The sequence below is a fragment of the Capricornis sumatraensis genome, chromosome 3 (genome assembly GCF_032405125.1).
Source record: "Capricornis sumatraensis isolate serow.1 chromosome 3, serow.2, whole genome shotgun sequence".
Taxonomy (NCBI): domain Eukaryota; kingdom Metazoa; phylum Chordata; class Mammalia; order Artiodactyla; family Bovidae; genus Capricornis; species Capricornis sumatraensis.
In genome coordinates, this window is record NC_091071.1 from 146300860 (window position 1) to 146314711 (window position 13852).

A 13852-nucleotide genomic window follows, 5' to 3' on the forward strand; every position below is an offset into this window, starting at 1 on the left:
CCAGTGGACCGCATTCTGTCAGACCTCTCCACCAAGACTGTCCATCTTGGCTGACACCACATGGCATGGCTTATTTTCATTGAGTTAGACAAGGCTATGGTCCCTGTGATCAGATTGACTAGTTTTCTGTGATTATGGTTTCAGTGTGTTTGCCCTCTGATGCCTCTCACAACACTTACCTTCTTACTTGGGTTTCTCTTACCTTGGACATGGGGTACCTCTTCCTGGCTGCTCCTGCAAAATGCAGCCGCTGCTCCTTACCTTGCAGGAGGTCACTCCTCCTGACCTTGAATGTGGAGTACTCCTCTCGGCCCTCTTGTGCCCACACAGCCACAGCTCCTTGGATGTTGGGTAGCTCCTCTTGGCTGCCACTCCGACCTCGGATGTGGAATACCTCCTCTCAGCTGCTCCTGCGCAGCCGCAGCCTGATTTTCTTGGTCGCCGCCCCTGACCTGAGGCGTAGCGTAGCTTCTCTCGGCAGTTCTCTGGCACAGCCACCACACTTCTTTGTGGTCCATTGCCTTAGTTTAATAAAAATTTTAAAACATAGAAGTAAAAACTTGGTGCCTTCTCATTCTGATTATCTTCTTTCCATCTCTCTTATTTGGAGTTTATATTTGTTTTTTAAAATTTCTCCCCTGTCCCTACCTTCCCATGGAAGTTACCTTATCACTGAGTGAAACATCTTAACATGGCTCCTGTTCATAGCAGTACTTAAATCTAAACAGAAGGTAATATTTTATATTTAGGGAAATAATCTTTAATGTTGGGCTTTCAGGCATCAGCACTGTAACAGGGAGGGATATTCTGAGCTGGGTAAAATCAGAAATCCTGTCATGTGTTCAATTTTTTGTTGTTGTTGGGTTTTTTTTTTTGCAATTTGGCTTTGAGGAAAACTGTCTTTGAATTTGTTTATTGAAGAGCTTTTCACTCCTGTGATTGCCTTGTCTAGTGCCATGGTCAAAATAAACCAAGAAATATTAAAATGTAGTAAACATTTAGACTGAGTTTAAAATCTCCAAAACATCTTGGTAAATAACTCCATAGGGCATTTTATGACTGGAGAAAAAAGAGCTAACAGAAGCATATTTTCAAGAACAATAACTACCTCCTTTGTGTTTTCACCTCTTCAGAGGCTAATAAGACTGTCACATTGATGGAAAGCTTCCTGCTGACTAAATTATAGCACCTCCATATACCTTCGTGTAATATGTGCCAGAAATGAAGTACTATCTCGTTTTGAATTTTGTGACTTTTATTACCTACAGTTGATATTTTTCCTAGCACTCTAGCTATAACAGTCCTCTATTAAGTTGTGGTTTTTAACTAATGAACTAACGTTGTTTTTAACAAAGGAAGAAAACAAAGGAAGGAAAGGAGAGGAAAAAGGGAAGAAGGGACAGGTGGAGAGCGGTGGAAGAGAGAAGAAGGAGAGAGGGAAAAATCAAAGAAAGAAAGTGAACATTAATGTTCTTCCTCCCAACATGTCACATAACTAATGTAATGACATTTTTTCTTTACTTCTCCATAATTTGGTTTGAATTAGCCTGTTTCTTTTACTTTCTCTTTGTGACGACATAGCGAAGTTTTTGTTTTACCTTGACAAAAATATTAACGTAAAACACTAATACAAAAGATCATGTAGAGAGATTCCTTTCTATGTTACCTCCAGTATAATCTCACTTCTGTGAGGCGATCTATTTTGTACTGAGATTTGACTTCAGTAGCGTAAAACAAATCTGGGGACTTCCCGGGTGGTCTTAGTGACTGAGACTCTGCACTCCCAATGCAGGGAGCCTGGGTTCAATCCCTGGTCAGGAATCTAGATCTCACATGCTATGACTAAGCGCCCACATGAATCTGCGTGCCACAGCTAAGACCCAGGGCAGCCAAATAAATAATGGCATGCTGCAGTCCATGGGGTTACAAAGAGTTGGACTGAACAATGGCAGCAACAAAATGTTGACTTAAGTCACTGTTGATTACTTTAATGGTTTCTGAAAACTGGGATTCATATAAATTCAATTTTATTGAGGGATTTGAGATTTAAAATCAACATATTTAAAATAATTCCTCTTAATTTCATGTGGAAAGGGCAGCTGTTGCTGCTGCTGCTAAGCCTCTTCAGTGTGCCCGACTCTGTACGATCCCATGGATGGCAGCCCACCAGGCTCTCCCGTCCCTGGGATTCTCTAGGCAAGAACACCGGAGTGGGTTGCCATTTCCTTCTCCAATGCATGAAAGTGAAAAGTGAAAGGGAAGTTGCTCAGTCATGTCCGACTCTTAGTGATTCCATGGACTGCAGCCTACCAGGCTCCTCTGTCCATGGGATTTTCCAGACAAGAGTACTGGAGTGGGGTGTCATTGTGGAAAGGGCTAAGACCATATAAATTGATATGGAAACAGATGAAGATTTTTTACCAGCAAAATTAATTACTATCTTTATTGAGTGAAAGATCTAAAGAAAGTTATATAACCAATATTATAGTGTGATGTTTGTTATAGGCAAGTTGAGTACTGCTAGATATGTTAGAAAGTTAGAAATATGTATATTAGGAGACTCTGTACTCTTTCCAGGATGAAAAAAAAATGATGATGATGATGAGTGGCAATGATATTGATGCTTCCATTATGCTCTTGAGAATATGAAATAAAAATCAATCAATCAATCAAGAACTAGTATTTACTGAATTTTCACCTCATGCTAGATCACTTCACTGTATTTCCATTAGACTCTGAGTTGAGGGTGTGAGGAAATGAATGAGATAAAGCTGTAATATGGTATTCATGCTGAGTAATCTTGGAAATAGGAAGACTGTAGGTTTTGAACAGCCATGTAAATCATATGCCCTTTTTTCTATGGTCAGTGGGAAAGTAGTAAATATAGTATCAAAATGTGATAACACATAATTTTACATTGTGTTCTTGTTGTTCAGTCATTCAGTCATGTCCAGCTCTTTGCGACCCCATGGACTGCAACACTCCAGGCTTCCCTGTCCTTCCCTGTGTTTGTTTGATAAGTGCTGAAAATTTTCATTGCACCTGTATTAAAGTGTCTGGGACAATGTCTAACATCTCTCCTGATAAATGCACACAAGGAAGTATTGGTTGATATTTGGTTGGAGACATGATTTGCAGAACTTAAATTTGTTTATCATTCTATCTTTTGTTTCACTTGCAGCTCAGAAAAGGCACACCGTTTCAGTAAATTACATTCAACATTTGACAGATATGCTCAGTGATATCCTCATTCATGCTCAGTGATAGCCTTATTCATTCACATATTGTAATGATTTCTCTTGTTTGAAAGGACTCTCTCTGATCTTCTTGTGTTCCCAAAATACTTTCCGCATAGGATCTATGATGTTTGAAATTCATTTTTCAACTAAAATTGAACCTATTATATCTTTCCATTATTAACCTCAAGATATGATTGTCTATTTGCTTCCCTTGTGGCTCAGCTGCTAAATAATCAGTCTGCAAAGCGGGAGACCTGGGTTTGATCCCTGGGTTGGGAAGATCCCCTGGAGAATGAAAGGCTACCCACTCCAGTATTCTGGCCTGGAGAATTCTATGGACTGTATAGTCCATGGGGTTGCAAAGAGTCAGACACAACTGAGTGACTTTCACATTCATTTGCCTCAATGTTGAAAATAATATGAGTCCTTTATGTGCCCAGTTTTTTATAACATTTTAATCATCCAGTCCACTTTGAATAGAAACCTTGATATTATTCTTAATCTCTTTTCTAGATTATTCTTACCATTTATATTAACATATACCCTTCACAAATGACCTATGCCTTGCCTCTCGTCTGTTCTGTCCTTTCCATCCACTTGCTATTGCAGTTACCTTTTAATCCCATGGCATCACCTGTTCCCTTGTCCTTCTGCAGTATTGTGCAGATCTTCCTGACTTAAGATAGGGGTTGTGTGTGTGTGTGCTCAGTCATTCAGTTGTGTCTGCCCAACTCTTTGCAACTCTATGAACTGTAGCTTGCCAGGCTCCTCTGTCCATGGGATTTTTCAGGCAAGAAAACTGGAGCGGGTTGTTATTTCCTCTTCTAGGGGATCTTCCCTACCCAGGGATCCTGTGTCTCTGGTGTTGCAGGCGGATTATATACCACTGAGCCCCTGAGGAAGCCCCATCCCCTTAAACCCATTGTAAATTAAAATAAATAAATTTGTATTAAAAAAGGAAAATATTTTAAGTCAAAAGTACATTCAATAGTCCTAATTTACAGAACATTATGATTTAGCCTAGCCTACCTTACACATGCTCAGAAAACTAAGGTGAGCTTATGGTTGGGCAAAATCATCTAACACACAGACTATTATAATGTAATAAAGTATCGAATATCTCCTGTGATGTATTGAAAGTTGCACAGGAAATGACAAACAGAATGATTATCTGGGTACAGAATGGTTGGAAGTATACTGGTAGTTTATCCTTTTGATCATAGACTTACTGGGAGCCATGGCTTGCTGCCACTGCCCAGCACATAAAGAGAATATCCTACTGTACATTGTTATCCCAGGAAGAGATTAAAATTCAAAATTAGATGTATAGTCCCTACTGAATGAGTATTGCTTTAATATCATCCTAAAGTCAGAAAATCGTGAAGTTGTGCCAATGTAAGTTGATAATTGTCTGTATTTGCTCTTATAACCAAAATGATTTTTACCAGTCATGGATTTCATTAATTATTAAATGCCATTGATGATTCATCATAGTTTATAAAACAAGATGCATATTTTTCTATGGCCTTAAAGATATTTGACAGCAATTTCACGAACTATCTTTTGAGTTCAATAATTCACTATATTTTTCAACTCCCCATCCCCCACCTCTCAGCTTTCAACATTTTTATCTTGAGTTCAATCCCAGTGGATCACTTACCATTCTCTGAGCATTTTCTTCCTAAAGTACTGTTCTCATCAGCTTAAATATTCTCCACAACCCAGATCATTATAGTAAAAAAATGTACATATCTGTAATATGATTTAGCTTTAATACTATCTTCTCCATGAAGATTTTGTAGGTTATTTCTGAAGCTTTTTTAAAATTTCTGCCACTTCTGTATTTGCATTTTTATTTAACTTATTCTAAATATTAATGTGAGGTATTATTGTATATCACATTTGTATAATTCTGTTTTATATTATGGATGAAAAAACACCTGACTGTATGCAATGTATACATATCTATGAGTGTGTATGTATGTGCTCACACATGAATAAGTATTTGTGTGTGTGTATTTGTGTACACAGAGGTAACAAAAACTTAAGTTAAAGGAGGTAACCTATGCCCATTTCACAGTATTGTCACTGTCCAAGTCTGACTACTCCACATCATTTGAAGTTGCACACCAAGATGTCTGAAATAACTTTCTTCTGCCTGTTCTGACCTTTGTTGTCTCACATTAATTCATCATCCAGCAGCTCCCTGCCTATCTTACTTTAAACTATTCTGTACTCAGCTAAATTACAAATACTGTTTTAGATGAAAATAGCACATAAGTATCCACTGAGAAATCCCTGGTGGTTTAATTATCACTGATTTTTTTAGAAGCAATTTGAAATAGTTTCCAGTTGTGGTTAATTTAGCAATATATTTTCTGTGGTGTGGACATGGCCGTAAGTGTCAAAATATTAAACAAGTCTTCATGGGTTTAGGGTTATTTTAATTGCCAGGTTTCTTTTAGAGCAAAACTAATACAGCAGTCCTGTAGTCAAGGATTCTTAGCAAATCCAAACCTTTTTTGAGTGTTTGTTCATTTTTAAGCTTATGATGGAAAAATGAAAGCCTCTCTGGAGAAAACTAAAATTTTAAAATGCCCTAATCCTTTCTATATACCCTTCATTTTTGAATTATGAGACGTGTTCAGTAAAAGTTGCAAGCAAATACTACCACCAATCCTTAATATGTCTCATGCTTGTTTATACAAGGAGAGCAGATTTGAGGAACAAAATGGTACATCGGGTTCAGCTACTGAGTAGATAATCATAATTTTTAGGGAAAACTATTTGACAGCAGCTTAAAGGATACAAAATATAAGAGCACTAAACCATGTAAAGGGATTAAACTAGTGTTCTCTCGGAATGGGGTGAATTGCATAAATCTGGAACTTGACTGGGAGAAGTGTACGCATCGTAATCTCAAAAATGAAAATCATGCTCCTTTTTAGATATACATTCAATATTATAAATAACAAACATGTTCCTATAATAGCCACATGGATTTTCTAAGTTGTTTTAAAAATGTAAGTCAAGCATGGTAAGACAAGTCCTTATCATATAATGGAATGGATTCGGTGTGAGTGTAAAAATATTTTGTCACATTTCCCGTTTTTTTGTTTTTTGTTTTCCCTTGTGGAAAATAAGTCCTACAAGATGTTTAATGAAAAATAAGGGCTCATGAATAAATGTTTTTTAAAATATTGAGTGTGTTATGCCATTCTACTTTGAAGTCAATTCACTTATTAGCATATTAAAGGCTGAGAATTTTGTGGCACACTGGAAGCCAACCTTCCTCAAAGTTATTTCAATACAAGATAACCTTTCCAAGCCAAAAATATTATTCCGTTCGAAGTCCCAAATCAGTAGTCATTAAGACAGATGCTCAAAAATAATGTTTTAAAATGTCATCAATTGAAAAGACAACATCTGCCTAGGTAGAGAACAGAATGAAGTGGGTTCTCTGCAGTGGCCCACAGTCTTTGGCACACAGAATGAAATCAGAGAGAAATCCTTGGCTGCTGTCAGGAGGAAGTACATTTTCTGTCTGTGTAACATTCATTGCACTGACGATGGTACATTCCATTTGACCCCACTGAACTCTTTTGTTTTCTCTTCTATGAAGAAGCAATGGTGGTGCCTCCCTCAATGTGTGCTTGTGAGGACTGTATATAGAATTTTTTTGTACCTAAAGTGGTACAAAAATTGCTATGCTTTCCAACTTCAGTTTGCTCACACTCTCCAGCAACCTGAAGTCTTCAAATCAGTTTGGTTTCTCCAGTCTGAAACGATGGTTTGCACATGTTCTACGCCTCTCTCATCTCTGAGGACACACCTCTAGCTGTGTTGCTCTTCCAATAATGTTCCTTGCTTCCAGCAATCTTCCTACTTCTGACTGAAAAAATAAATCTTAAAGGAAGTCCTCAATGTCCTGCTACTGTGTCTCTAAAACTCACTTACAACTTGCCACTGCTTCCTTTCCTATAAAATGGTAGTATCTTCCTTCAGGGCCTTCCCTCGGCAGTCACAGGAGGGCTGTATTCCACCCTCTTCAACATTCTCAGAGCTCTAAGCAAATTTTTTTGTCCCAGTCTTATATTTTCTATGAGACTGTCTCCTTTTGATTCTTCCAGTTGATGTGGTTCTTCCTATCCGATGAGATAGCACCAAAAACATGCAAGACAAGAACAACAAAACATGCTAACCTTTATTCTGCATATATCCTTCAGCTACCATCATTTCTCTTTCCTCCCATTAAAAGTCAAATTTTTGTGTTGTCAGTTCTCACTTGCCACCTCTCCTTAGTATCTACTCACTCTGAATAATTAGATCATCACCTCAGCTCTTGCCCACATAATTTACTCTCAAATTTACTTCTAAATAGCCTCTACTTGTTGTTTGTATGTGACAACTTTAAAATCCTTTGCAAAATGCTTTGAAAATTGATTTCAAATTTCTTCATTTCTGTGGTTTAAATAACTTATAGTTTACATACACAAGTGATGGCTGTAAGCACTGAGAACAATTCAAAGAAGAAATCTCTAAAAGCATTAAATAAAGGAAGATTTTATTTCCAGTTCAGTTTAGTAAGTCACACAGTTGTGTCCAACTCTTTGCAACCCCATAAACCACAACACGCCATGCCTTCCTGTCCATCACCAACTCCCTGGAGCTCACCCAAACTCATGTCCATTGAGTCGGTGATGCCATCCAGCCATCTCATCCTCTGTCATCCCCTTCTCTTCCCGCCCTCAATCTTTCCCAGCATCATGGTCTTTTCCATTGAGTCAGCTCTTTGCATCAGGTGGCCAAATTATTGGAGCTCCAGCTTCAACATCAGTCCTTCCAATGAACACTCAGGCCTGATCTCCTTTAGGATGGATTGGCTGGATCTCCTTGCATTCCAGGGGACTCTCAACAGTCTTCTCCAACACCACAGTTCAAAAGCATCATTCTTATGCCCTCAGCTTTTTTCACAGTCCAACTCTCACATCCTTACATGACTACTAGACAAACCATAGCCTTGACTAGACCTTTGTTGACAAAGTAAAGTCTCTGCTTTTCAATATGCTGTCTAGGTTGGTGATAACTTTCCTTCCAAGGAGTAAGTGACTTTTAATTTCATGGCTGCAATCACCATCTGCAGTGATGTTGGAGCCCCAAAAATAAAGTCTACCACGGTTTCCACTGTTTCCCCATCTCTTTCCCATGAAGTGATGGGACCAGATGCCATGATCTTTGTTTTCTGAATGTTGAGCTTTAAGCCAACTTTTTCACTCTCCTCTTTCACTTTCATCAAGAGGCTCTTTAGTTTTTCTTCACTTTCTGCCATATGGGTAGTGTCATCTGCATATCTGAGGGTATTGATATTTCTCCCAGCAATCCTGATTCCAGCTTGTGCTTCTTCCAGCCCAGCATTTCTCATGATGTACTCTGCATATAAGTTAAATAAGCAGAGTGACAATATACAGCCTTGAACCAGTTCTTATTTGGAACCAGTCGGTTGTTCCATGTCCAGTTCTACCAGTTGCCTCCTGACCTGCAAAGAGGTTACTCAAGAGGCAGGTCAGGTGGTCTGGTATTCCTATCTCTTGAAGAATTTTCCACAATTTATTGTGATCCACACACTCAGAAGTTTTGGCATAGTCAATAAAGCAGAAATAGATGGTTTTTTTTTTTTTTTTTTTCTGAAACTGCCTTGCTTTTTCAATAATCCAGCAGATGTTGGCAATTTGATCTCTGGTTCCTCTGCCTTTTCTAAAACCAGCTTGAATGTCTGGAATTTCACGGTTCAGATATTGCTGAAGCCTGTCTTGGAGAATTTTGAGCATTACTTTACTAACGTGCAATTGTGCAGTAGTTTGAGCATTCTTTGGCATTGCCTTTCTTTAGGATTGGAATGGAAACTGACCTTTTCTGTCCTGTGGCCATTACTGAGTTTCCAAGTTAGCTGACATATTGAGTGCAGCACTTTCACAGCATCATCTTTCAGGATTTGAAATAGCTCAACTGGAATTCCATCACCTCCACTAGCTTTTTTCATAGTGATGCTTTCTAAGGCCCACTTGACTTCACATTTCAGGATGTCTGGCTCTAGGTGAGTGAGCACACCATCATGATTAACTGGGTCGTAAGATCTTTTTTTGTACAGTTCTGTGTATTCTTGCCACCTCTTCTTAATATCTTCTGCTTCTTGTAGGTCCAAACAATTTCTGTCCTTTATTGAGCCCATCTATTGCATGAAATGTTCTCTTGGTATCTCTAATTTTCTTGAAGAGATCTCTAGTCTTTCCTATTTCATTGTTTTCCTCTATTTGAGGAAGGCTTTCTTATCTCTCCTTGCTATTCTTTGGAACTCTGCATTCAAATAGGTATATCTTTCCTTTTATCCTTTGCTTCTCTTCTTTTCATAGCTATTCGGAAGGTCTCCTCAGACAGCTATTTTGTTTTCTTTTTTTCTTTTTTTTTCCTTGGGAATGGCCTTGATCCATGTCTCCTGTACAGTATCATGAACCTCTGTCCATAGTTCATCAGGCACTCTGTCTATGAGATCTAGTCCCTTAAATCTATTTCTCACTTCCACTGTATAATCATAAGTGATTTGATTTAGGTCATACCTGAATGATCTACTGGTTTTCCCTGCTTTCTTCAATTAAGTCTGAATTTGGCAATAAGGAGTTCATGATCTGAGCCAATGTCAGCTCTTGGTCAACACAAGATGATAATCGTGTTACCTTTCTAAAATGATAGGTTCTTTCCCCTATGGTTCCATCTGAATATCTCCAAAGTCATAAAGTATGATATCTTAGCATCTATGTGTATCTCCTCTATATCTCCATAATTTATTGATGGGCCATGAATAAATTAAATACTTCTCAGTGGATTAATGGATGTGAGAGTTGGACTGTGAAGAAAGCTGAGTGCTGAAGAATTGATGCTTTTGAACTGTGGTGTTGGAGAAGACTCTTGAGCGTCCCTTGGAGTGCAAGGAGATCCAACCAGTCCATCCTAAAGGAGACCAGTCCTGGGTGTTCATTGAAAGGACTGATGCTGGGGCTTAAACTCCAATACTTTGGCCACTTCATGCAAAGAGTTGACTCATTGGAAAAGACCCTGATGCTGGGAGGGATTGAGGGCAGGAGGAGAAGGGGACAACAGAGAATGAGATGGCTGGATGGCATGACCAACTCGATGCACATGTATTTGGGTGAACTCTGGGAGTTAGTCATGGACAGCGTGGCCTGGTGTGCTGTGATTCATGGGGTCGCAAAGAGTCAGACACGACTGAGTGACTGAACTGAACTGAATGGATTTGAATATGCATTGCTTCTCAAATGTCTTAGGTTGGTTTCTTTTTTTAAATAGCTAATACCTTTAAATATAACTAGGTCTTCTGTTCACAAACATCATCCATTAAATTTTTAACTAGCTCAGTTGGTAAAGAATCCACCTGCAATGCAGGAGACCCTTGTTCAATTCCTGGTTCAGGAAGACCCACTGGAGAAGAGATAGGCTATCCACTCCAATATTCTTGGGCTTCCCTTGTGGTCAGCTGGCAAAAAATCTGACTGCAATGTTGGAGACCTGGGTTCAATTCCTGGGTTAGGAGGATTCCCTGGAGAAGGGAGAGGCTACCTACCCCAGTATTCTGGCCTGGAGAATTCCATGGACTGTATATATAGTCCATGGGGTTGCAAAGAGTCGTACACAACTGCACAACTTTCAGTTACATCAAACCTAGATTTAAGAAACCCTTCAACTTTTTATAAAGTATAATAAAGACTTCTCATTACATCAGAGAGGTATGTTTAAAGGACCAGGGCATTTTGAATTAAAGTTCAAACTTTGTCCTTAAGTATTCATTTTATTCCTATTCAGAATACTCTTAATATAAGGGAATTACTTGGACAATTTTCCTATTGTATTCTTAAAAACTCGCTGAATTTGAAATGAAAATTATTTTAATTACCATGACAGAAAAATCAATATATTATTTCTTTCCGGTAGTTTGTTTCATATGAGTTCATTTAAGAAGTGAAATTATATCAGATATAACATATGCACATTATACAGTTTTAGCATGTAAGTGGTAGCTCAAGTCATAATGGTAGCTCTATTTTATAAGCTTTATTTTAAAACAAAGTGTCTAGTCTCTCTGCAAAGAGAAAAGGGTACTAAAAATAGATTCTTAGTTTTCTACCTGTTCTCTTTCCTAGTCTTTGTTCTTATGCCTTGTCTTTTCCATTACCTTTTGTTGATTATTTTATTTTTTAAATTAATTTATTTTAATTGGTGGCTAATTACTTTACAATATTGTGGTGGTTTTTGCCATATATTGACATGAATCAGTCACGGGTGTACATGTGTTCCCCACCCCGAACCTCTGTCCCCATCCCGAACCTCTGCCCCCATCCCATCCCACTGGGTTGTCCCAGTGCACCGGCCTTGAGTGCCCTGTTTCATGCATTGAACTTGGACTGGTGATCTGTTTCACATATGGTAATATATATGTTTCAATGCTATTCTCTCAAATCATCCCACTCTCATCTTCTCCCACAGAGTCCAAAAGTCTGTTCTTTATATCTGTGTCTCTTTTGCTGTCTTGCATATAGGGCCGTCACCATTTTTCTAAATTCCATATATATGCATTAATATACTGTATTGGTGTTTTTCTTTCTGACTTGCCTCACTCTGTATAAAAGACTCCAGTTTCATCCACTTCATTACAGCTGATTCAAATGATTATATTATTTTAATTTAAACTGTTTCCAAAATTCTTATCTCCAAAGACAGTTGTTGAGATGGGGGAAATAAAATTGTTAGACTGGGTAACTTTTTACAGAATATACTAAATGTTTCACAAGTTACATGGATACATTTTATTTAATACTTTTTAAAGCATTATCTCATTTAATTCTCACAGCATTCCTTGAAAACAAACAATAATATTATATGCCCTGAATCTTACAATGGAAGAAACAGATTTAGATTTGTAAACAAAATAGCACATGAGATTATAGTTCATAAGGGACTTACATTGAAACACGATTTCTAATTCCATCTTAATGCAGTCTTAAATTTCATGTTTTGATTTCTCTGTAGGGATAAATGACATGAACCTAAAGCTTTAGATTATCCAAAATTCATTTAAATTTGGCTTTAGAATGTTTTCTGTTTGATCACTATTAAAATTAATGTGTAGTTTGAGTGTGCAGCAATTGAAGGTGAAAGATTAGTGGGATAATGAGAGCCTATAGGAATAAAATCCAGGGCATTTAAATGATAGTGAGCCCCCCTTAAGTATACTGTTGGAGATAATTGAGAGTTCATTCTAAAAGTCTAAAACAGTTCTGTCCGATGTGATAGTTGTGAGACAGATCCTATAAATATTGCAGGTAATGAGATCCAATGATCAGCAATAATTAAAGATTCATATTAGCAGATTTTGGAAATTATTTTCAGGTGATTGGACTCAGATTAATGTTAAACATAAGCTGTTTACATAATAGTATATAAAAGTCTATAGTAATTAATCAATACATAAAATTGATACTAATACTACTAGTCATTTCTACAGATTTATGTTTATACATTGGAAAAGAACCTTATATTCTTATACTTTCATATTTTCCTAGTTGTTATTAATAGATCCCTTATCTAAAAAGATGAAATTTCTACCTTCTGAAAATAGACATTCCTTTTATCATAAATTATATACAAACTCATACTTGCTCATTCCTGTTCACACTACTAAAACTAGTGGTATAAGTAAATAGATGACATTTATAATCATTTATATATGTCTTCATATCTGGTTATATAAAAAATAGTTATTTTCAAAGCAATCATAAAAGAATATTAAACTATGAAATAAAGGAGTGAAGAAGAATCTGTGCCTGTTTTTTGTGGAGTAAAGGCTTTCTATAGTTCCTAATTTATGATTCTAAGAATCAGCTGACTTAGAGATGGTTATGCATTCTTTGGCAAAACAAATCTGAAAGCTATCACTAATTCTGTCACTTATTCTCATTGTTTTCATTGTGCACTAAAAAAGATTAAAAGTACAAAACTGTATTCTGGAAGATTGACAGATTGTCTAGGCATATGCCACATTAGTTCCACAGTCAAATGTGTTTTGCACAACACAAGGTACACATTGTTTTTCAGGGCAACAAAATAAGTCATACACCATTCCATACTGTCCAAACAACCTTCTTTCAAGCCAGGAAGATGAAAGAACTAAAGGTCAGTTCCAAATACAGTAAGGTAAAGAAAATGAGGCCAGGTATGAGACAGTAGGAGAAAAGGAAGTTGGAAGAGCAAGATGGCAGGAACAGAGAGTCTGAGATGGAATCTTGAGATTGCCAAATTTCTGCTCTTAATCTCATCTACTTATGGTCCCTGAATATAGGAGCAAATTTGGAAGGAGATGAACGTATTCTAAGCTTGGAAATAATTGAGCTCCTAATAGTGATTGTGGGAACCACATATTCAGTGTGAATAGTAATTTGCTTATTGGACAAGGTTTGAGTTTGCTCTATTCATGTATAAAATCAGAGCGAAACATTTTATAAATGCCAAGTCACATTGTTATAAATTCCATATAAACCACAGGC